The following is a 23899-nucleotide window of genomic DNA, read 5'->3' as shown; positions in this document are numbered from 1 at the left end:
TCCTTCATGCTGGGAGAATAACCCTGACACAAAGACTGAGCTTTGTACTGGACCATTTATTAGAAATCTCTTGAGTTGGGCTAAGAAAACACAGATGAGACTTGAGTTTCCACTGCAATACGACACCAGGCAGCTGAGGAGCTAGGCTGATGTGTTAACTGTAGCTGTAACTTTGACCAGGTTAAGAGATACCCAGGTAGCCAGCAATGCATCGTTTCTGGGCATGTTCTATGAGGTTGTTTCCAAAAGAGACTGGCATTTGAATCAGTAGTCTGTGTAAAAAGATCTGTCCTGACAAACGTTGCAGGTACTACTCAATCTGTTGAGGACCCAGATAGAACCAAAAGGCAGAGGAAAGATGGATTCTCTCTCTGCTTCTGCAACCGGGTCATCTGTTTTCTTGCTTTGGACCTCAGAATCCAAGTTAGTTCTTGAGTTTAAGATTCCAGAACATACACCAGTAGCCCTCCAGGTTCTCGGGTTTGGACTCAGATGGAGCTCTGTCTTCAGCTTCCCCATCCTCCAGCGTGAGGTGCCTGTTGTGGGACTCCTTGACCTCCATAAGGGTGTGAGCCAAGTCCCACAATAAATCTGCTTTCATATATCTCTGGAAGAGATTTCTCTGGGGAACCCTGACTGATTAAGCCGGGTGCATATAGAAAAACAACTTTCCATGTGACTCCCAGGGCTCTGACCCAGCCTGAACGAAGCATTGTCCCTGCTTCATGCACAGACATGCAGTCCCACAGCTCCTTCTCCCTGTGAGGGTGCACATACTAAAGGACCCCTTTCACATTTTCCCAAGCTCAACACCTATAGTTTCAAAGTCCAGGCCATTCAAGATAGAAGAATAAAGGAAGAGAGTCACTGAGCTACTTTCCAAGGCAGCCTCAATGAAATGTGTTTCTAATGTTGAGAGAATGTGAACACTATGTGAACCTCCTTAATTATATAAACCTCCTCCCTGCAAAAAGCCTCTAAGTAATGTTGAACCAGAATCAACACTTTATCATTTAATCAACCAAATTAATAAACCTTTATCAAGGGCTGACTATGCTCAGAGAATTGTTAATTCAAAGAGACATCAAAGAGTTCTTGGAACACTACATGACACTCAGAAGTTTGTTTTTGTTTTTGCTTTTCATGTTTTTAATTATTTCTTTTAAGAAAGGAATGTTTCTGAATTAATTAAAGGTCATCCAGAAAGGCAAGTACTGCTACAAATAAATGAGTGCAATGGACGAGTTTACCAGGTACAGTGAGTGCAACCTTCACATTCATTGTGTACCTACCCATTGATTGATATCTTTTCGGAAGCACTGTTAACTCACCATCTGAGCCACCTGATGAAGTTGTGAGTACTCAGCCTGTTCGGCAAAGGTTAAAGGTACTCAAGGAAATGGCAAGTGTATCTTGTCTGTGTTCCCCTGCTGATAAGCCATTGAGTCAAGGCTGCATCTCCAGGCCATACTCACTAAGAGCCTGTGCTTGTCCCAAGACACACCGAGATGGATCAGTGGATACTGGCAGATGCTATAGACTCTAGGAGGACCTAGCACTGAAGAAGGGACTACCCAATATCTTGCACTTGTATCCAAGTTCTGTGTGCCTTTGAGCCAGTCCTTTACTCTGTCTCTGAAGTTCTTTTAAAATGGCCAAATAGTATTTGTTCTCTCTTCACACCAAATTTGAGCTGCCAGTAATTTAAAACTATTCTCTTAATTGTAAACTCATTCAACACATGCATAGCACCAAGGAAGGGGAGAGTAAAGGCAATTATGTACATTGACATCTCCATCCTCTAGTCCCCAAATATTCATTTTAATTACTTAATAACAACATTCAAACTAACATATGCTAGTGACTTAGTGTGTTGTCTTTATACATATTAAAGGCAGCACTGATCATTAGTACTTGTGCTTTCCCCATTTTACAGATGAAGAAAGTGAGGCTCATAAGGGTTAGTAACCTTCCCAAGGTTACATGGTTTGTAAGTAGCAGAGTTGGGACTCAGACCCAAAATTCCCAGACTTCAAAATCCATGCTGTAAAGTGTCTGTAGATATGCAAGAGAAGAGTCACTTGTGAGAGGGCAATGGGTGAGAGGAGTTTGCCATAATGATTAGAATGAGTGCTTGAGTTTTTTTTAAAGATTTGTTTATTTATTTGAAAGACAGAGTTACAGAGAAAGAGGAAGAGGCAGAGTGAGAGCAATTTTCCATCTGCTGATTCATTCCTCAAATGGCCATTCCTCTCGGCTGGGCCAGACTAAAGCCAGGAGCCAGGAACTTCTTCCTGGTCTCTCATGTGGGTGCAGGGGCCCAAGCACTTGGGCCATTCTCTGCTGCTTTTCCAGGCACATTAGTGTGGAGCTAGATCAGAAGTGGAGCAGCTGGGACTTGAACCGGCACCCATAGGAGATGCCGGCACCACAGTCAGCTACTCTACCTGCTACACCACAACACTGGCCCCCGGTGCTTCAATTTTCTCTTTTACCTTGTTCCTATATATCTAGCTATGGATGTCTGAAAACAAAAAACAAGAGATCCAGTGAACATTAATGAAGCAGATCTGTGAGCACCCCAGCCATGATTCTCCCAATTATGTGAAATTCTATTTTAACTTCAAAAAGGAAACAAATTGGATCCATAAAAGCACCCTGAACTATAACTGACCTTCCCTGCAAAGCACATGATTTCAGGATATATACTGTATCCTTTACTATAAAGTCATATAATGGCTATCTCTTTTTTGAGCTTTGCCAAAACTCAAATAAGAGACCATGAAAAGACAAAAAAAATCTGTATGTATGAGATACATGGCATTTGTTCCATTTATATACATTAAAAATTTTTTAAATTTTAAAAAAATAGTCTAGACCATACAGACTTAAAGGGAAGTGCTTAACCTCCTCTAATGGCAAATATATTCTCTCTCTGCTATAGTAAATTCTTCATTGAGTATTTGTGGCTGTGGGTGAATTTATTAATCCATTTGCTACGTTTCTTGAGTTTCTCGTATTTATCAGTGAAGTGATAGGCCTCAGCACGTGAAGATGAAAGGCAAGGCTGTGTGATCTCCAGAAGTTCACGTTGTAAGAAGGGAACAAACAGCACAGCATGGGGTGTGCACTGGCAGAGGGTGCAATGGTGGACACGAGTTGAGAGGGGAACTCAGAGCTGAGTCTGGGCAAGAAAAGGAATTGGCCAGGTGCTAAGTGGGAGCTGGCTGGAGCTGCTGAGGCAAGCTCTGAGACCGCCGCTCACCCCTACATCTGTTGTTGAGAAGGGAAGAGACCGCTCAGCGGTGAGAAACCTGGCCAAGGCCAGCAGCAGGCTCCTGTAGTCTTCTGTGGGCATGCCTTCCATCAGCCATTTCCCTGATGGCAGTGATGGACTGATGATCGAAGGGTGTTTATTACTAAACCCACTAGGTGACACAGACCATGCTCTTGTTTGTTTTTTGGTGGTTGTTGCTTGTCTCTGTAGTACTTATCAGTATACCTGGCCCTTGGGAATTATTCAATGAATGAATGGAACACAATGGAAGTTGATGAGAACTCAGATAATGTTACCACCCCCCACATTCTCCAATCTCAGTAATGGTAAATAAATACCCATTGTTAGAAGTAAATATATTGTAGCCCAGCACCGAGGCTCACTAGGCTAATCCTCCGCCTGCCGCACCGGCACTCCAGGTTCTAATCCCGGTTGGGGTGCCGGTTCTGTCCCGGTTGCTCCTCTTCCAGGCCAGCTCTCTGCTGTAGCCCAGGAGTGCAGAGGAGGATGGCCCAAGTGCTTGGGCCCTGCACCCACATGGGAGACCAGGAGGAAGCACCTGGCTCCTGGCTTCGGATCAGTGCAGCGCCGGCCATAGCTGCCATTTGGGGAGTGAACCAATGGAAAAGGAAGACCTTTCTCTCTGTCTCTCTCTCTCTCCCTCTCTGTCTAACTCTGCCTGTCAGAAAAAAAAAAAAAAAAAAAAAAAAAAGTAAATATATTGGGGCCAGAGTTGTGGCACAGATTAATCCTTGGCCTGCAGCGCCGGCATCCCATATGGGTGCTGATTCTAGTCTCGGCTGCTCCACTTCTGATCCAGCTCTCTGTTATGGCCTGGGAAAGCAGTGGAAGATGTTCCAAGTGCTTGGGCCCCTGCACCTGCATGGGAGACCCAGAAGAAGCTCCTGGCTTCAGGCTTCAGATTGGCTCAACTCCAGCTGTTGTGGCCATTTAAGGAGTGAACCAGTGGACAGAAGACCTTTCTGTTGGTCTCTCCCTCTCAGTGTCTGTAACTCTACCTCTCTACCTCTCAAATAAATAAATAAAATCTTAAAAAAAAAAAAAAGAAGTAAATGTATTAAACTGTCTTCCACTAAAAACCATCTCAGTGCCTCAATGACAAGAGCAGAGGTTTGAGGTAAAACTGTAAGGCGTGGCCAGTTTTAAGAACCGACCATAACTAAGAGTCTCTTCCTTATGGTAGGTAGGTCCCTAAAGATCAGTAAGGAGTCCTTATAAAGTCTTTGTGGCCTCTTCCCCCCCTCCAAAAAGGCAAAGAAAGATATGAACTTTGGTAAATTTTGCTGAGTAATACAGCAGTACCTGGCCTCTGTATCAAAAATAAGTTCTATGTAACTGACACAGATATCATGACATGAAGTTCAAGTACAAAAGAAATAGCTAGCAAGCAATGATTTTGGTGACATTCATCCTGAATGTCACCATCCATCAAAGAACAGCGTGTGGACTGTAGTTGATGTGCTGTTCAATCATCTCTAAAGCCCAGAGAAGCAAGGGAGCAAGGGCTGGATTTTGTTCCACTACTGTGCTAAGTGTTTCTTTTTTTTTAAGGTCCCCACCTTTCAATGACTTAGTAATCTGATGAAGCTTGAATTCACACTTAAGTTAACCTCAGAGGCAGTGCAAGGCAACTTGGTGAGTTTCCCAGGAATTGCAGAACAAAGAAAGTCATGGTCAGGAGTCTCTTCCTGGAGAAGCTGAGAATTGAGGGGGCCTCTGAGACAAGATGAGATCCCTAAGTTTGAGAGGGGCCTCTTGTGGCCCAGGAATAGGAAGGAGATGGGCTGAATTATGGAAGCCTTAGAGGCAGAGGAATGAGATGAATGTGATGTTGACCAAGGACAAGTCCAGGCCTGTGAACAAGACAAACACAGATGAGAGAAAAAAAAAATTCATGCCTTCCATGAATTCTGCCATGTACACCTTATATTTTCCCTTCTAACTTTATGGATTTTTTTTTAAAGATTTATTTATTTGTTTGAAAGGCAGAGTTACACAGAGAGAGATGGAGAGGCAGAGAGAGAGAGGTGTTCCACCCACTGGTTCACTCCCCGATTGGCTGCAATGGCCGGAGCTGAGCTGATCCAAAGCTAGAAGCCAGGAGCTTCTTCCAGGTCTCCCATGCAGGTGCAGGGGCCCAAGGACTTGGGCCATCTTCCACTGCTTTCCCAGGCCATAGCAGAGAGCTGGATCAGAAGTGGAGCAGCCAAGACTAGAATCAGTGCCCATATGGGATGCTGGTACTGCAGGCATTGGCTTTACCTGCTACGCCACAGCGCCGGCCCCTGGATTTTTTTTTTAATATTAATTTTATTTTATTCCAAAGTCAGAGTTGCAGAGAGAATAGGAGACATAAAAAGAGATCTTCATTCTCTGGTTCACTTCCTAAATGGCGGCAATGGCCCTGGCTGGACCAGGCCAAAGCCAGGAGCCAGGAGCTTCATCCAGAACTCCCACATGGGTGGCAGGAGCCCAAGCACTTGGGCCGTCTTCTGCTCTCTTCCCAGGTCACTAGCAGGGAAGTGGATCAGAAATGAATTACACAGGACAGAGACCAGCACCCATAGGGGATGCCGATGTCATGGGCAGTGACTTTACCTGCTATGCCATGAGACCAGCCCTGCCTTTTTGTTTTTTCAATACTTTCCAATAAAAATAGGGAGGAAGGTGCAGACCTGGAAAATGTTTGCACCTGAAGCAACTCAGGCCAAATAAAAATAACTCATTGGAGCCCTTGTTTTCACTTCCACTCCAAAGAGGGACAAATCCTGAAAACAGGGGTAACCCCAGCACTGCAGAGCAACACTGATAGCAGGGGCAGGGTCCATTTTCCTCTCTCCTCTTTGGCAGAAGCACAGAACACAGAAGCCAGTCTAGCTTAATTCCCCAACAATTCAGGAAATTCTCCATCCAAATTGGAGCATCACTGATAGACAGTCATCCAGTCTTGATTTCAGTGCCTCAAATGGCAGGGTGTTCACTACCTTATGAATAATGAAATAACTAATAACAGCTGGTCCTATTTAGAGTCTAATCCAAATTTTGTTTGGCTGGAAGTTTTTAAAAACTAACAGTGGCAAAACAAGGTAGAAATGTGTCTTTCATGTCAAATTCTGAGTACATGAATACAGGTAGTCATAGGAATGGTGTGACATGCTGAGGTCCCAGACACTCAGATTCCCTCGATTTTCTTGCCTCTCAGTATGACCTCTCCAAAGTCATCTTATGTCCCAAGTAGCTGCTAAAGATGCAGCCATTCTGTCCTAACTACATTAAAGAGGAAATGGAGCAGAAGCACCTCTTTCTTCCATCGAAGTATGCTTTCTGGAAGTTGCACATTTTTGCTTATATCCCATTGGTTAGAAAGACACTTTCACCTGCAAGGGATGCTGGTAAATGTAGTCCATATTCCAGGTAGCCATCTGCTTGCTTAAAATTCATGAGACTTAATCATTTAGAAAGAAGGAACTAGATATCTTTCTACAATAGAATCTACTGAAAGCCTCCTCCTGACAGCACAGGATGTGGGATCTGACTTTTTTAAAGTTTTGATTTTTTTGTCTTCCCTGGTAGGATTGAGATTTAAAAAAAAAAAAAATAGAAGGGAGATGCTCATCTGTGGTGTGGGTGCTGCCAGCAGTGTCCAGGGCAGCAGTCGTTTTGAACTGAGCCTCCCAGAGGCCTACAGTCCACTCTCAAAGCCTGAACAAAGCACACGTGCAGAGGCTGCAGCCTGCTTCTGAAATGCTGCTTCTGGCACTGTCAGCACCCCCTCGGGGCTACCTACCAAATCTAAACAGTGGTGGTCCTCTCTCACACGCCAATGTGGTGTTTGTGAACTCAGGGGGAACTGTTCTGGCCTTGAGCCCCAGTCAGGTGCAGGGTCTGGATACGCTTGGTACCCCCTGCAGGTGAGAGGTTTGTGTGGGACAGCTGCTGTCCTTGGGAAGGTCTTTCTAAGACTGAGTCACCTTCTCTATCAAAACATCCTCAATAGGCTAATCCTCCGCCTGCGGTGCCGGCACACCGGGTTCTGGTCCCAGTTGCTCCTCTTCTAGTCCGGCTCTCTGCTGTGGCCCGGGAGTACAGTGGAGGATGGCCCAGGTCCTTGGGCCCTGCACCTGCATGGGAGACCAGGGGGAGGCGCCTGGCTCCTGGCTTTGGATCGGCGCGGTGCGCTGGCTGCAGCGGCCATTGGAGGGTGAACCAATGGAAAAGGAGGACCTTTCTCTCTCTCTCACACTGTCCACTCTTCCTGTCAAAAAAAAAAATCGACTATTTACTTACTTACTTAGTTCTGCTGCCCTGCAGAGATATGCAGAACAAATCAGCTTTCTCTCCACAATCACAGCCCTTCAAATATATGAAGACATTGTTGTAGTCCATTTTCTCTTGATGTAATAGAATATGTGAGACTGTGAATTTATAAAGAAAAGACATTTATTTCCTACAGTTCTGGAGCTGGGAAGTCCGTGGTCAATGGGCCACACTGGGGGTCTTCTTGCCAAAACCAAGAGCCAAGCGTTTACTTGCCAAATGCCCTTAACAGCCAGGGCTGTGCCAGGCCAAAGCCAAGAACCAAGAACTCAATCCACGTCTACCACAGAATAACAGGAACCCAAGTATTCAAGCCATCACCTGCTGCCTCCGAAGATGCACATTATGAGGACCTGGAATCAGAAGCAGAGCCAAGGCTTGAGACGGATGCAGGCGTCCCAGACCACCTCTTAATGACCACACCGTGTGCCCGCACTCAACAAAAAGCATCTGTCCAAGATAGTGTATCTGAATATACTATGCCACTTTTAAAGTTTTTTTAAATTACAAAGGTATTTTTATTTATTAAATAAAGGGTATTTATTTGAGAGAGAGGGAGAGGGGAGAGAAGAGAGGAAAAGAAGGAGAAAGAAAGAGGGAGAGAGAGAGAGAGAGAGAGGGAGAGAGAGAGAAAGAATCACTCTCAACCCTCATTCACTGCCTTACTATCCAAATGCCCATAACAGCAGATGATGGACCTAGCATGGGGATAGACAACTTACGAAGCTGGAAGTTAGGAACTCAAGCCAGACCCTCCTATGTGGATGATAGGACCCAATTACCTGAGCCATCACTGCTGCCCACTAGAGTCTGCCTTGGCAAGAAGCTCAGTTTGATGGTTTTTTTTTTTTTTTAATTGAACTTAAACAGAAAAATGCACTAGTTTTAAATGTTCAGTGTGATGAAATTTCACTGATTGGACATAGTGATTATCCCAAGATGCAGATCTTGGGAATTGAACATGGGGGTCAGCATTGTGGATAGTGGGTTGAGCCCCTGCCTTGAGTCATCAGCATCCCTTATGGGCCCTTGTTCATATCCCAGCTACTCCACCTCAATCCAGCTCCCTGCTAATGCACCTGGATAAACAGCACAGGAGGCTCGAGTGCTTGGGCCCCTACCACTCACATGGGAGACCTGGAAGAAGCTCCTGGCTTTAGCCTGGCCCAGTCCTTGCCATTGAAGACAGTTGGGGAGTGAACAAGCAGGTGGAAAATTCTTTCTTTCTCTCTCTCTCTACCTCTATTGCTCTCCCTACCACCATCACCACCGTGTAACTCTACCTTTCAAATAAATAAATAAATCCTTAAAAGAAGAACTGAAACATAACCAGTGTCCTAGAAACCTCCCTTGTGCCCCCTTATAATAACTGCTCCCTGTAAGGGTAACCATACACATTTTTAAACTTTAATGAAATTATAGCCTCTTATGTTGTTTTCTTTTAACACATTACTTTAATGACTACATTCCAATCCTTTGTATTGCTGTATTTTTAAAAAATTGATTGATTGATTGATTTGTGTCGCTCCCCCTCTTCACGGAGGAACGACACTAAACCCTGCCTAGGTTTCCTATCCGAGTCACGGCACCATTATGCCATTCCCCGTCTTCGTGGAGGAACGACACAGGACCCTGCGCTGTTCTTTTGTCTGCTCGGCCCTCCCCGGGTTTGCTGCTGGTTCTTCCCGGGTTGGCTACCGTCCCTTCCACCTCCGTGGAAGGGCGGTTCCCCCTGCCACCTTCCCCACTTCCGCGGGGGAGCGGCACACCGCCGGCCGGCTCTCTCGGGGGCTGCACAGGTGTTCCTTCAGATAGATGTTTCCTGGTGCATGGTCTCTCTCTCCTCCTTTATAGTCCTCTTCCACCAATCCCAACTCTGCTACCCACACGCCGAGTACGCTGCTCTCCTCCAATCAGGAGCAGGTCCTACAGTTTATTGGTTGAACTGGAGGCAGCTGTGTAGAAGCTGTTTCTCCCTTCTCAGCAGCCATATTGTGGGAGAGCAGATGCATAGAATAAGTCTTAATTCCAGTAACTTAGTCTAGTCCGGGTTGCTCCCCACAATTTGAAAGCCAGAGTTACACAGAGAGAGAAGGAGAGGCATGGAGAGAGAGAAAAAGAGAGGTCTTCCATCCAATGGTTCACTCCCCAATTGGCCACAATGGCCAGAGCTGTGCCGATCCGAAGCCAGGATCCAGGAGCTTCTTCCAGGTCCCCAGTGTGAGTTCAGGGGCCCAAAGACTTGGGCCATCTTCCACTGCTTTCCCAGGCCATAGCAGAGAGCTGTATCAGAAGTGGAGCTTCCAGGATTTGAACTGGTATCCATATGGGATGCTGGCACTGCAGGCAATGGCTTTACCTGCTACTCCACAGCGCCGGTCCCTGTGTGCTGTATTTTAACTTATTTTGTTTATTCCTATTGTCATGTACTATTTTCAGATATTTTTTTCTTTCATTAAAATGCTGAGGTGAACAATTTAGCTCAGCAGTTAAGATGCCCAGAGTACCTGGACTCAATACCTGACTCCAACTCCTGACTCTAACTTCCTGCTAAGAAAGACCTGGGAGGCAATGGTGATAACGCAAGTTACTGAGTTCCTTCCATCCATGCAGGAGACCCAGATTGAGTTCTGGCCCATTTCAGCTCCAGTTACTGTGGGCATTTGAGGAGTGAGCCAGTAGATGGGAGTGCTCTCTCTGTCTCTCTCCCTCTCCCTCTCCCTCTCCCTCTCCCTCTCTTCTCTCTCTGCCTCTCAAATAAAGAAGTACATTGTAATTATTCAATTTTTAAAATAAGAAATATCTGATATATCTGATATGAGAAAAAAATATTTTTATGAAATGCTATAGTGGATGTCTGTGTAACTCACAGTAGTTTTTTTTTTTTTTTTTACCTTTAGGATAAATCCTAGATGTGGTAATTATTAAACCTTTCTTCTTCAGTTGCCAAAATACCTTTCAGAACAATTGTGCCAACTTTACATTCCCATCACAACACATGAGACTTCTAGTTTCCATGGTGTCACCTGGAGCTGAACATAGAAACCTCAAGTGTAATCCACTAACATCCACCCAACATCCCCACCTGCCTCACATATCCCCACTTCCTTTTACTCTACGTGGATAGACTGCAAGTACAAATACCCTCCAAGTTCCTGACAAAGGCAAAAACATAGGATGATTATGCTAGAAATGATGGCCTTGGAACAAAAAACAAGCTTATTTTCAGATGACAATACAGAAGCCCAAAGAAGTGAAATACCAGAGCAGACAGATTCCCCATGAAAACAAAACCGGAAAACCACATATAGAAAAAAAGCTGCAAAAAAAAAATGTCTTTGGCAGTTACTTCTGGGAAGTAGGACTGCATTTTCTTCTTTTATTTTTCCAAATTATCTAAATCTTCCATAGAAGCATGTATTTCTTTCACAGAGGAGAAAAATATTTCTTTCAAAGAAGAAAAATAGAAAGGAGAGGCTACGTTTGTGTGTTTCCTGTTAATTCATTTAATCCATGCCCAAGACTCGAGTGTGGAGTGGGCTCTAAAATAGGAGGAAAAGATGGCTTGATGTGCTTAAGAAGAATTGGGAAGAGGCAGAACATCCCAGAACAATGAATTCCAAGAATTCAGAGACAAACACGCTGAACTTAGTGGAAGCAACTTTTGAAAGGCTCCAGTCTACAGGTTTGAAAGAATAAATGTGCTTAGTGCTTGGTCTTGGACAAGTGGATTTTATGTTTTGTTTTGATTTGTTTTGTTTTTACAATGACAAACTTTCAGTGTAATTTATAATCATCAGCTTAACCCTCCACTAAGTAAAGAATTCAATAAATAGTAAGAAGTAAAAAACGCTATTCCTCAATAGTAGGAACAAGGGCTGTAAAGAACAATCAAATCTCAAAATGTCAATTTTGCTCATATATATTGCACTTTTTATATTCTATTAGTTACCACAGATCAGGGAGAACATATGATATCTGTCTTTTTGGGACTGTCTTATTTCACTAAACATAATGGTTTCCAGTTGCATCCATTTTGTTGCAAATGACAGGATTTCATTCTTTTTTATGGCGGAGTAGTATTCCATAGTGTATATATACCACATTTTCTTTATGCAGTCATCTGTTGGTGGGCATCTGGGTTGATTCCATCTTAGTTATTGTGAATTGAGCTGTAATAAATGTGGGGTTATAGATAAATCTTTCATATGCTGATTTAATTTGTTTGTGTAAATTCCCAAGAGTGGGTCATATGGCAGATGTACTTTCAGATTTCTGAGGGATCTCCCTACTGTCTTCCACAATGGCTGTCCTAGTTTGCATTCCCACCAGCAGTGGATTAGGGTACCTTTTTCTCCACATTCTCATCAGCATTAATTGGTTTTTTTATTTCTGTATGAGGGCCATTCTAACCAGGGTGAGGTAAAACCTCATTATCGTTTCAATATGCATTTCCCTGATTGCTAGTGATCTGAGCATTTTTTTCATGTGTCTGTTGGCCATTTGAATTTTACCTTTTGAAAAATACCTGTTCAAGGCCTTTTTCCATTTCTTAACTGGGTTGTTTGTTTTGCTGTCATTGAATTTCTTGAGCTCTTTATAGATTTTGGGTATTAATCCTTTATAATTTGCCTAGTTTGAAGATATTTTCTCCTACTCTGTTGGCTGTCTCTTCACTTTGTTGTGTTTCTTTTGCATTGCAGAAGCTTCTTAGCTTGATGTAATCCCATTTGTTTTTATGTTGATTGCCTATGCTTCTGGGGTCTTTTCCAAGAAGTCTTTACCTATGCCAATGTCTTGCAGAGTAATTTGCAGGTCATAGATCTGGATCCTTGATCCATTTTGAGTTGATTTTTGTATAAGGTGTAAAGTAGGAAGTAGGGGTCTTGTTTTATACTTTTGCACATAGAGGTCCAATTTAAGGACAAGTATTTAATTGTGTTTCCTCAAAAGTAGTTTGGAAATCCTGCCACTGTTCCCGCCTGGAGATAGGTAGTTCATGTGGAAATGGGGTTCAGGTGCTGGGTAGGAGCTCACCTAGCAGCAAGGGCTGGAATTAGGAACTGCCACCATGGTTTTCCTCTTATGGGGGCATGTACCTTCTGTCAGTCTTAAGAGCTAGAGTCATGGCATCCAGTCATACAGCCTTGCCCTGATGAGACATTTCATATTCTCACTTAGTTCTGGTGGATTTTGGCTGAATGAGTCACAAAATCATAGACAGTTAATTGTCAGACTATAGGTAAAATAACTTCTCTATAGTCTACCAGCTAATAAGTGGTAGGGGCCTGATAGGGTTGACAGAGTTAACAAATGAAAATAAGGACCCCTAGTGAAACTTGAATTTAAGTACACCGTGAAGTGGTGTTGAGTGAAGTATGTCTCATACGATATTTACCCGGGCATCATTTTGTTTCTTCTGTGATGAAAGCCCAGCTCCTGGTGATCACTCTGATTGAATGCAGAGTGTGCACTGCATTTCTGAACAGCAGATCTGTGTGATTTCTGGAAAGAAGGCCCAAAGTACCTTACAGAGCCTACTGGTACCGGGGCACAGTTGGCTCTTAGCACAGTTGTTTAATCTGTTCTGTGCTTATAAGTAGCACCAGCTTCAGATGGCTATAGTAAGGATTAAATGAATTAAGCTACAACACATAAAACGGGTCATTATTAGGTAAAATATCAAACCAAAAGTCTCTTAAACCAGAGACATTTGTCTGAACACTCTCCAGTGATTTCTCCAATATATTTGGTCTCTGAACCAATAGGTACGAAATGGGCCCCTTCTCTCCAGCTTGTAGCTGAGGAAACAAAAAGTTTTCCTCACCTATAACAAGCTGAGGAACGTCTAGCTTTTGATAAAGCAATGATGGTTTTTATTAACCATCATAATAGTTGTTCATCCATGATAGAACCATTATCTCAGCATTATTACAGTGTAAGTATCAAAAGAAAGATCAACAAAGACTCCCTGCAGTGACCACTGGAGAGTTCCCATCAAATTGCCTTGCTTAGATTACTCTAGCCTAGACGTTGCAAATCAAGCTAGTCATTAAGGATCACATGGGGGATTCTTTTAAAGATGATCTTTGTTTATTGTGAAAATATTTCAAACACACAGCAAAGCTGAAAGAATGTTCCAGTGAATACTCCTAGGTTCTCCCATTACCATTTTTTTTAAAGATTTATTTATTTATTTGAAAGACAGAGTTACAGAGAGGCAGAGGCAGAGAGAGGTCTTCCATCTGCTGATTCACTCCCCAATTGGCCACAATGGCTGGAGCTGTGCCGAACCCAACCCAGGAGCCAGGAGCTTCTTCCGGGTCTCCCACGCAAGTGCAGGGGACAAAGGACTTGGGCCGTCTTCTACTGCTTTCCCAGGGCATAGCAGAGAGTCGGATCAGAAGTGGAGCAGCTGGGTCTCGAACCAGCACCCATAACGGATGCCAGCACTGCTGGCGGCTTTACCTGCTACTCTACAGTGCCAACCCCTCTCCCATTAACATTGTACAGTGTCTTGCTTTATCCCCTATCTGCCTCTCTGTCCATCCATGAATACATCTCTTTTTTTTTTATCTTATACATTTCAAAGTAAACTTCAGGTATCACTTCTTCCCTGGGAGATTTCTGAAACTATATAGTCCCAGGCCTCACCCGTCGAGGTTTACAGGTTCTTAGTGTTCACTCTGGCACCCATGCCAAGGAAACCCTACCGTCTGAGAGATTGCCAGCCTCATGGCAAAGGGGAACGAGACCTGGCAACTCGGCCTGGTGATGCAGCTCACCCTGGATGCAGAATGTCTGAAGTGACTCATGTGCACAGACAGCTGAGCATCATTCCAGGGGCACAGTCAATTCAGGATCTGACAGTTTAATAGCTTTTCTCTGAATGGAGTCATTCAGTCACAAGCCATGTGCTGGCTATGGAAGCCTCTGCCTAAAAGTGGTACACATCCCCCTCTACCCGATGCAAATCACCTTCAACTCTTCTTTTATTTTTTTAAGATTTATTTATTTATTTGAAAGAGTTACAGAGAAAGGGAGAGACAGAGAGAGGTCTTCCATCCACTGGTTCACTCTCTAAATGGCCACAACAGCTGGAGCTGCGATGATGCAAAGTCAGGAGCCAGGAGCTTCTTCTGGGTTTCCTACGTGGATGCAGGGGCCCAAGGACTTGTACCGTCTTCTACTGCTTTCCCAGGCCATAGCAGGGAACTGCATCAGAAGTGGAGCAGCTGGGACTAAAACCAGTGCTCATATGGGTTGTCGGTGTCTTAGGCGGAGGCTTAACCTACTGTGCCATAGCTCCAGCCCTTTACCTTCAACTCTTAAGTTCCAAAAGGTGGGGATGAATAATCCTGCCACGGGGAGGAGCACTACAAAAGGCCAGCTGGAGTATTTAAGAAGGGTAATACAGTCCAACTCAGGAGACCACTCGTGTCATCCAGGCTCTGCAATTTGCAAGCAAGAAAGTCAGCCTCCAGGGTGGCACGTGACTCTTGCAGGATCACTCTACTAGCTCAAAGTAGATGTGGTCTAGGCCAAGGTCTCCCAGTTGTCTTCCTTGTTATGGACATGGCTGCTTCCCTGAAACCCACAGAGAGCTCATGAGTCATTGATTGATCTAACCATTATCAAGTGCTTACTATATAGCAGGTGCTGGCAAATAAGACACAGCTCCTGCTATGCGGTTTCCAATCCCATTTAGCTCTTCTGTATAACCTTCAGCTGACCCTATCACTGGCATATTTCCACCAAATAACCTGAAGCAGTCCATTCCTCTCAAAACTAATAGCTATGTTGTCTTTGAGGATAAAGATCTATTTTTCTTACTTGCTTCTGATCAAAAGAAAGTCAGCTCCCAGCAGCAGCCTGCTGAAATTCAGCCGAGTGATGCAGCTCGCCCTAGATGAAGGATGTCTGAAATGACTCAGGGGCCCAGACAGCGCAGCATCATTCCTGGGGCACAGTCAGTTCAGGATCTGACAGCATAATAGCTTTTCTCTAAAAGGAGTTATTCAGTCACAAAAACCTGAGCCCAATGCTGGGACCTATTTTCATCTGGAGAGAAAGAAATACATCAGAGGTAGAAATATGATGAATTTTGAAGAAATCTGAAGATTATCTGGAAATAGATAATGCCTAGTCTTTGTAGAATCGCGGAATGTTAGAGCTAGGAAGACTCCAAAGCTGCGTCCTTTTAGATAATCACCATGGTGCTTACTGAGTGTCTCCCTCTGCCAGCTACTGTTCCCAGCAGTTGACAGGTGTTGCCTCATTTTGTGACCATCCTCCTTTTGCAGTTGAAGAAGCTGAAGAACAGAGAGGGTGTCACTTGATCAGAGTTATCTACACAGCCAGAGAAAGGTCCAAGATGTAAACCTGGAACTCAAGGCCATGGGCCCCAGTTCCTTTTATGTAAAAGGAAATAGAGGTGTTGCTTCATTAGGCCACAAGAGTCACAGGCAATGTCTCTGTATCAATATTGTCTGTAACATTGCACCATTTTTGCCCTCTGTGAGCTTCGCCTGGCCAGAAAAAGGAAGAGGGTGTGGCAAACTCTCCTGGAAGCAAGATTAAGAGAATTTCCAGATATTTGTTGGTGTTGTTACATGCTACTAAGAAGTCAAAGACATTAACAACTAGAAGAGGAAAGATGTCAAATGGTGTGACAGTTATGCAATTGCTGTTTTATTTTGAAAGATCAATTTCAGAGAGTGATGAGGGAAGGAAATCATTTCCATGAAGTCAGGGAGTCAACAAAGGAGAAGAAAATGGAAACAAGCAGTTGTAGGCAGCTGGGAAAAGAAAAAGAATTAGAAGGAGAAGCAGAAGATGCAGACCATGGTGGAAATATTTTTATGTGGGCCAAGGAGAACTAAGCATGTTGCTGTGTGTAAGAGAAGGTGTCGAAGCCAGCACTGTGGTGCAGCAGGTTAGGCTACTGCCTTTGAAGCTGGCATCCTTTAAGAGCACCAGTTTGAGCCCCAGCTGCTCAGCTTCTGATCCAGCTCCCTTCTAATACACCTGGGAAAGCAGCAGCAGATGACCCAAGGACTTGGGCTCCTGCCACCCGTGCGGGAGACCCAGATGCAGTTCAAGCTCCTGCTTCAGCCTGGCCCAACCCTGGCCATTGTGACCATTTGGGGAATGAGCTAGTAGATGGAAGATCTCTCTGTCTCTCTGTCAATCCCTCTCCCTCTGTAACTCTGTCTTTCGAGCAAGTAAATAAATCTTTGAGAGAAAAGATTCCAGGTGAGAAGGGTAAATTTCATATGGTGAAGCAAAAGGAGATTAAGTTCTTGGAGCAGGCAAGAGAGGATCCAGTCACCATTCACTTGTCTTTCCAGTACTGTTAGGGAGTGTCTGCCATGTTTTTGGGTTCCATGGTGAGCAAAGCAAACTCAGATCCTGCACGTATGAACCATAGAGTCACAAGGAAGACAAACTTAAAGTAAACAAGATAGATGATGGTGGTGGTGGTGGTGATAGATAAACAGATAGATGATAAATATGGGATAAATGATAGAAGATAGTAGATAGATAATAAAAGATAGATAGTAGGCAGATGACACATAGGCAGAGCCTACAATATACCACCCTGAATGCACCTGATCTTTCTGATCTCAGGAGCTAAGCAAGGTTGGCCCCAGTCAGTATTTGAGAAGGCGATAGATCGATAGACAGGATGTATTGTAAAAACGTGGTAGAGTGCCATAAGACCAAAGCAGAGAGCTAGCCTTAGGTTATACAGGTTGAATAAAATCTCCCATGTAGGAGAAAGAAAGGAAAGAGAACAAAGGATGAAGACACAAATGTTTTGAAAATAGTGTGGGAAAGGCTGGCGCCGCAGCTCACTAGGCTAATCCTCTGCCTGCGGCGCCGGCATACCAGGTTCTAGTCCCTGTTCGGGTGTTGGATTCTGTCCCGGTTGCTCCTCTTCCAGGCCAGCTCTCTGCTGTGGCCCGGGAGTGCAGTGGAGGATGGCCCAAGTGCTTGGGCCCTGCACCTGCATGGAGACCAGGAGAAGCACCTGGCTCCTGGCTTCAGATTGGCACGGTGCACCGGCCGTTGTGGCCATGTTGGGGGTGAACCAACGGAAGGAAGATCTTCCTCTCTCTCTCTCTCTCTGTCTCTGTCTCTCTCTCTCTCTCTCACTGTCTAACCCTGCCTGTCAAAAAAAAAAAAAAAAAAGAAAAGAAAATGGTGCAGAAAAAAGATAATTTTCATTATATTAGTGAATAAGAACATATAAATTGTTAAGAGTGAGAGGAATAAAAATATGTTTAAGGGTGATTGGGGAGATATTAGAATCCATCCATGGACATCCAATTTTATCAGCAAAAGAGGAATATATTTTCAAGAAGCATGAAAACAATTATGAAGTTGGAGGGCCTGACCCAGTTGACTCAGTTTTCTGATGCCCTCAAGGAATACTGAGCAGCCCAGAGTAGACGCAAATAAAGCAAGTGGTGGGCTAGGCAGAGAGATCAGGCTAGTGTTTGTCATCGCAGGCACCCAGGCCAGGAATTCTAAGCTACTAGACAGGGCCTGGTGTGCAGCCCATTACGGAGATAAATGGAACTCAAAGGGACCAACTCAGGTCATGATGAGTGCAAAGAAGAAACTGAGAAGAAGGGCAGGGAGGATGCAATCGGAGTGGAGGATAGCCTCAAGTAATGCCTTGCAGGTGCAGCCAGCTCTGTGGGGAATGGAAAATGGGCTATAATGAAGATTGAAAGAGCTCTGAGCCAGGGGCTGGGGACGGAGTGAGAAGGTGGGCATGAAGGCCTAGGAAGCTTTGCTGGTGCCAATTAGAACACAGAGAACACTGTCCTCTCTGCTTTGCCTTAGAGAAAATAAACTTCATGAGTTTTTAAACCAGATAGTTCCATGTGTCGTGTGTGTGTGTGTGTGTGTGTGTAAAGAGAGAGGGCATTCTGACACTGAAAAAGTGCAAGTGGTCGGGACATCTCGACATGATGGCTAGTCCCAGATGCATTATGTTTAATTCAAACCTCGAGATGCTAGATGATGGTACCCAGGAAGAACTTAGAACTTGACCTTGTTTCACTGTCAATTGCATTCACCAAGCACCAATGCTTTTTGTTGTTGTTGCTTTGTTTTGAGATTTTTTTTAAGTTTCATTCATTTATTTTAGAGGTGGAGTTACAGACAGAGAGAGGGAGAGACAGAGAGAGAGGTTTTCCATCTGCTGGTTCACTCCCCAGATGACTGCAACAGCCAGAGATGGGCCAATCTGAAGCCAGGAGCCGGGAGCTTCTTCGGGGTCTCCCAAGAAGGTGCAAGGGCCCAAGAACTTGGACCATCTTCTACTGCTTTCCCCAGGCCATAACAGAGAGCTGGTTCAAAAATGGAGCAGCTGGGACTGGAACTGGTGCCCATATGGGATGCCAGCACCGCAGGCGGATACTTAACCTACTACACCACAGCACCAGCCCCACACCAATGTTTTGACAGAGAGATGGCACAAGAGAAATTTTTAGTGAGATTTGGAACAAGAGGACAGATTTTGGAGACTTTTTCCAATGTAAACTCAGTAGCGCTTCACTGTTGGTGGTCAGGTTTGGAGGATGAGGAGGAAGGAAAATCAAAGATGGAATAAGCAAAATTGCCTCTTACTCTCATTTTACAGATGAAGAAACCAAGGTTCAGAATATTGAAGGCCAGTCCATAGTCATACAACCAATAAATGGCCTATGCAAGGTTTCTCGGCAGACCCAAAGCCTTGAGCCCTTCCTAATGCCACCGTATTCTTCCCCTTCCGCCATTCTCAGCAGAAACCCAGGCTCGGGCATAGGTCCTTCCTGAGGAGCAAATCCCCCTGTGTTGCAGAGGACCCTGGCTGGGTGAGGAGTCCCTCCCAGTGGCCCCGCAGTGGTGTTTCCAGGCTGTGCTCATGGGCCACAGGGCTGTGATGCTGGGGTTATCTCTCCATGCTCCCATTGGGACTGCCCTGATGGAGAAGACCCAGCTCTGGGTCTCTGTGTTTCCAGGGCTGACGGCAGTGCCAGAGCCACACAAGCTGCCCAGCAGTTGTTTACAAGCCGTGAGCTGTGTACCAGGCCTCCTGCTTGGTCCCTCGTTGCATCCTGCAGCTACGGAGATACAAAAAAATGTCAACAAAGGACGTTCTAACTCGCCCTATGTCATCACATTCGTTTGTGTTTGCTATTCAGCTGATGGTCTCAGTGACATCTTTATTTGTGTGGACATTGTTTCTGAACCCAGAATGTGCTGTCACAGCCCAGCTTTGCCATTTCATTCATTTTTTTTTCTTCTCCTGAGACCAAGCACCTGCAGCAGCCTTCGGGGGCAGGTTCTTATCTTGAGGAGCCCAGCTGAGTCCAGGAGCTGTCTTTCAGGGTGTAATTGCTCCTGTAAATAAGCACAGCAAACTGGACCCCATGGGCGTGCTGCGCTGATGACCACTGTTTCCGTTCCACCTCAGAAAATACAGGCACCAAAGTGGACCCGGAGTGCCAAGACAGACTTGGGCTCCCGGCCCCTCTGCTCTCCTTTCTGTGGACACTGACTGCACAGTGGAGTTCATAGTATTTGCACTTTTCCCAATATGGTGCCTTTGGCCTGGCATGGAAAAAAATTCAAATTACATTTGAAGTTGAAAATAAGGATTCTTTTTAAGCCTTGACAGACCCTTCAAAATGCAGTCTCATATCCCAGACTCTTTTTGACCTGCACCATGTGGTGTTGAGTATGGGTTTGTCCAGGGGTTTAAACCTGTAATAACGACACACTGGAAGCCAGCCACATGACAGTGAGTGTGCCAGCTCCTCATCTGCCATCAGTCATCTTGTCATCAGAGAACACAGCCCACTCATTCTGAGATACGGCTCCTCAAATAGATTTTTTTCCATGGAACAAATTCTCCTGAAGGGACACCAAGGCCCTACCGTTTTTTATTTAAAAGTCATAAGTTAAGACCTCAAAGACATGTAAAGTGACAATAGATGAAAATTCATGTTTCTACTAGCAGTTGTGCGTTCACTGCACTAATAAAATCACTTTGTTCTCCAGTTAGGAGCCAAGGAAAGAATCAAGCCATTGTGCAGATCGCTTAAAATTCCACAGTGCCTGCGCCATGTGGCCCAAGAACGCTAAGAATCTGCAGCTGTTGCTAAAGGTTCCTAACTGGGGCAGCGGCTGGCACTTAACACACAGCTGCTGTTAATTTGAGCTGAAGATTTTTAATTGCCTTCGTGTCGGAATTTATTAAATAACATTTGAGAAGAACAAAAACTGTAATAGTCGTATTAGTGGAAAGCTGAAGGAAGAAAATAATTGGAACACAGCATTTGTGCCTTGTGGGCCAAGTCCGAAAATATCTTTTCCACATGCCCGGCTTCCAGCCATCCCAGGAAAAGGGAGGGCTTCCAGGTAAATAATGCAGCCTCAGCAGCCCCCACCCCCCAGCCCAGCGCTTGCTTCTTCATCTGTCTGTGTCTGGAAGCACTTCCTCCCGAGTGGCCCTCTCTGGCTCCTGCACTCTCCGTTCCATCAGGAGGTCAGAGACTCGGTGCTTGGAGCAAACATAGCATTAGCTGGTGGGCGGCTGCTCCTGCAAGGAGCCTACATCCCTTCTGTGAGCGTCTGTCGCTGCCTCTATGAGCGGCAACACCGCAGGGCTGACTCCTCCGCAGTGGGCTCACAACAGCTGCACGGCAGGCAGGGGACAGAACACGTGGAGCTTGCCTGGATGTTCCGCCAAGGCAGAGAGGGGGGAACAAGAGGCCCCTCAACTTCTGAGAGACAACAATGAATGTTCCTCCTTAAGGGCGGGGCAGGGGAGTTGCCAGCTGTCCTGGGGAAGAGAAGCCAAGACAAGAAAATGCAGCGCAAGTCCTAGGTCCTCACTATCAAATTTATAGATGTTGAGTTTCATGAGGACTGAGTTCTGGAAAGCTAACAGCATGGTGATGGCAGCAAATGTTGTATTGTATGCTCGCAGTCAGCTAAGAGAAGCAATGTTAAAGATCCTCACCACCAAGACAAAGGAAACCTCTGCAAGGTTGTGGATGTTACCATGACTGTGGTAATCATTTCCTGATGCATACGGGTATCACAGCATCACCAGATGTAACTGCTGATTTGAACCCCGGGAATTTGATCTATTGACAACAAAGTATGTAGCCAATGAAGGAGCAGACGAGAAGCCAATTTTAGCCTAGTTTATTGGAAAAAGTGAAGAGAGAGAAATTCATGCACCTGAGAGACCAGGCAGGCATTTTAGTAAAGGACCGAGAGCCCGGTCTGCATTCAGATTGGGTTTTATGGACAGGAGTATGGGTCCCCCGTTTCTTTTTCCCCTCCTCCCTCTTCTGGGAAAGTCTGTGCGGGATTTTTGGATGTGGAATTCCCCTAAACAAACCCTCTGGACAGTACTGGCCATCAGATTCTTATCTATTGGAGAAGCAAATGTCTCCTTTAGTCCTGTAGGGCCAGCTGTATCGCTCCCTCAATTCAGTGAGTTCCTTTTGATACAGGACAGGCGAAGACACCTTGGGCTGGGGAGACAAACAGAAGGCTGGGTCCCGCTCTCAGGACTTGTTTCCTCGCTCCATTGCATGTAATTTTTTTTTTTTTTTTTTGAAACTTCTCATTGTCTTCAGCCCCTCCTACACACATAGGCTAGTATCTACCAGGCTGCTGTAACACTGATACACCTTACACTTATACAATGTTGTAGATGGACCCCCACAGGGCTGGGGGAGAAAAAGAAGACAGGAGGAGGCAGGAAGAGCCTTTCCAGCAGAGGAAGCCATGGGGGCTGGGAAGGACCGATGTGGTTGAGGGAGCTGGTGCAATGGTGCATGACAGTGTCAGGGGAAGTAAGACGTGGACAGCAGACGCTGCAGAGGCAGCATGAGACCGGATTCTAAAGCAGTCAAGGGCCACTCTGAAGAGTTTGGGTTTTACTCTGTCAGGCGTGGGAAGCCAGGGTGTGCCAGGGAGTTGGGGGGTGACATGTTTTTCAGGCCAATCATCCTGCTGAAGGGACTGTTGGACTCCAAAGCCTCACCCATTCCTGCATGTAGGTGGACTGGCGGCCACCTGCCAGGCAGACAGCATGAGGACCTGTGCTGTGGCTGGGTGATTCTAGTCCCAGGGAAAGAGAGAAGGAGATGTCTTAAGAGCCAGAGTCCAAGCTTCACATCCTAGGCTTGCTATGAGCCAGGTTTGCAGCCTAAGGGTGGGATTTAACTTCTCAGTGCTTCCACTTTCTCATCTGTAAAATGGGGATAATGAAAATATACCTTGGGGCTGGCGCTGTGGCACAGCGGATTAACACCCTGGCCTGAAGCAACAGCATCCCATATGGGCACTGGTTCAAGACCCAGCTGCTCCACTTCTGATCCAGCTCTCTGCTATGACCTGGGAAAGCAGCAGAAGATGGCCCAAGTCCTTGGGCCCCTGCACCTGCGTGGGATTCCCGGAAGAAGTTCCTGGCTCCTGGCTTTGGATCGATGCAGCTCCGGCCGTTGTGACCAACTGGGGAGTGAACCATCGGATGGAAGACCTCTCTGCCTCTCCTCTCTCTGTGTAACTCTGACTTTCAAGTAAAATAAATAATAAATCTTTCTTTAAAAAAATACCTGCTTCTTGGGGATATTTCAAATTAATACACATAAAATGCTTTGGGCAGTGATCAGTACAGTAAGCACATACCAATGGGTAGCTATTATTTTTAGAGGTAAAATCCTGTGACTTAGCAATTAGATGGGCTTGGGAAGCAAGGGAAAGGGTCAAAGATGTAATATTCATCAAAGGGGCATGGCAGACTTTCAGAATTAATAATGCTAGCTAGAAAAGTTGTGTATTGAGGGCTAGTCTACAGGATGATTATTCACACTCTTCAGAGATGCCAAGGAAACCCGGAGAGACTTTCCCTACTGAAGGAGATCAGGAGGACATGACAGCTAACGGCAGTGCTTGACTGTGAACTTGATCCCTTGGCTTCCAAGGATGTTACTCACTCAGCTGGGAAATTAGAATGGGCCCTGAGGATGTCCTCATGTGGGAGGATGTGCTCGTGTCCTTGTTTGTAGAAAATAACCCTAAAATGCTTGGGAACCGCGGGGCATCCCATCGGCAGTGTATTCTAAAATGTTTCAGCAAAGTCTTTGTTCTCGTACTACAATTTTTCTGTAAATTTGTAATTGTTTGAAAGATTTTTTTTTTTTTATTATTTTTTTTTTTTTTTTTTTTTTTTTTTTTTTGACAGGCAGAGAGTGGACAGTGAGA

General features: G+C 45.1%; 1 protein-coding gene across 4 annotated transcripts in view; it reads left to right on the top strand.

Moving 5' to 3' along the window:
- Positions 1-23899, top strand: part of AK5 (adenylate kinase 5) — a 283341-nt gene that overhangs the window by 231411 nt on the left and 28031 nt on the right. The gene's annotated exons all lie outside the window — the stretch shown is intronic.

Source organism: Oryctolagus cuniculus, chromosome 7 (genome assembly GCF_051225735.1).
Source record: "Oryctolagus cuniculus isolate XC-2025 breed Fujian yellow rabbit chromosome 7, ASM5122573v1, whole genome shotgun sequence".
In the NCBI taxonomy this organism is placed as follows: domain Eukaryota; kingdom Metazoa; phylum Chordata; class Mammalia; order Lagomorpha; family Leporidae; genus Oryctolagus; species Oryctolagus cuniculus.
This window is presented reverse-complemented; position numbering and strand designations above follow the sequence as displayed.